This window comes from Rattus norvegicus, chromosome 5 (genome assembly GCF_021556685.1).
Source record: "Rattus norvegicus strain SHRSP/BbbUtx chromosome 5, alternate assembly SHRSP_T2T, whole genome shotgun sequence".
Classification (NCBI taxonomy): Eukaryota; Metazoa; Chordata; class Mammalia; order Rodentia; family Muridae; genus Rattus; species Rattus norvegicus.
The window spans coordinates 130143626-130145280 of record NC_141538.1 but is presented as its reverse complement, the minus strand read 5'-3'; the positions used below and the strand labels follow the sequence as shown (position 1 = coordinate 130145280).

The 1655-nt window shown below is 45.9% G+C and overlaps 1 non-coding gene across 1 annotated transcript; it reads left to right on the top strand.

The window, feature by feature from the left end:
- Positions 1-931: 931 nt before the first annotated feature.
- On the top strand, positions 932-1072 carry Rnu4-2 (RNA, U4 small nuclear 2). Its single transcript, XR_015621519.1, has one exon. It is a non-coding gene; the product is annotated as a U4 spliceosomal RNA (small nuclear RNA).
- Positions 1073-1655: the final 583 nt, after the last annotated feature.

Sequence of the window (1655 nt, the reverse complement as noted above, 5' to 3'; positions counted from 1 at the left end):
AGAAATTCAGTTCCTAACATCCATGTCAAGAGGCTCACAACCACTGCAACTCCAGCTGCAGCGAGTCTTCTTCGGGCCTCCAAGGACCCCATACACACCACCACTGCCGCCGCCGCCGCCGCCGCCGCCGCCACCACCGCCGCCGCCGCCGCCGCCACCGCCGCCGCCGCCACCACCACCACCACCACCACCACCACCACCACCACCACCACCACCACCAACACCAACAACACCAACAACAGTAACAATAATAATTTTTTAAAACCCACAAACATCAGAGCCAGGTGTGGTGGCCCACGCCTTTAATTCCAGTATTTGGGAAACAGAGGCAGGGTGATCTCTATGAGTTTGAGGCCAGTCTGAACAACAAAGCAAGTTCTCAGACAACTGGAACTACATAGAGAAACCCTGTCCAAAAAAAGTCACTAACCAAAAAATAGTTGCAAGCCTTATGAAATTAATCCTGAAACTATTTTGTTGTTTTGCTTTGCTCTGCTTTGCTTCGAGGCGAAGTATCACATAATTCAAACTGTCCTAGAACTTGCTACGTAACCAAAGATGGCCTAGAACTCCTGATCCTCCTGCTTCCGGCCCACAAATTCGGATCATCACCATGCCCAGCTGTATAATTTTTCTCCCAGTTTAATGCAAGCAAGTCTTTATTTAAAGTAAGTTTTAATATCAGAAAGACAAGCTGGATTAGGACTCAGTGGTAGAGGGCTTGCCTAGCATGTCCAAGACCCTGGGTGTAGTATGATAGTATTCACACTTGTATTCACACTGTAGTATTCACACTTGTAATCCCTGCCCTAGAGGGTAGAGGCAGAAGGACTAAAAGTTCACGGACAACTTCAGCTACTCAGTAACTTCAAGGCCTGCACAGAGAATCTCTTATACACACGCGTCACCTCTCATTAAGAAAGCTGAAGTAAGCTTTGTGCAGTGGCAGTATCGTAGCCAATGAGGTTTATCCGAGGCGCGATTATTGCTAATTGAAAACTTTTCCCAATACCCCGCCATGACGACTTGAAATATAGTCGGCATTGGCAATTTTTGACAGTCTCTACGGAGACTGAATTAAAAAAAAAAAAAAAGAAAGCTGAAGTAAGCTAAGGCAGGGATAGAAGGTGGCACACTGGCGGGAAGAGAGAGGACTCCGGAAACAGCGAGAGACTAAAAAGAGACACGGGGAGAGAAGAGCAGAGAGATTCAAGTGAGACACAGAGAACTACGTGAGACACGGGGAGAGAAGAGCAGAGAGATTCAAGTGAGACACAAAGAACTACGTGAGGAGAGGTAGCCAAAGACATAGACTAGTTTGAATGGGTTAAATAAGTAATGAGCTAGTCAGGGAATGAACCAAAGATTATGGCCTAGGCATTTAATAATAAATAAATTGTCTCAGAGTTGTTATTCTGGGAGCGGGGACCAGGCAAGAGAGACAAAAGCATTTTTAACAAAGAGCAGCCTGAGCTTGTCTTAGACTTGGGAGAGGGGAGAGAGAGGGGAGAGGGAGGAAGGGGGAGAGGGAGAGGGAGGGAATTCTTATAACAAGAGTACCGTAAAACCCAGCAGAAATTATACTGTATTGATAATATATCATACTTGGTTTGTGGTAGTTTTTGTAACATATTTACTTTATACACGAGGGTGTT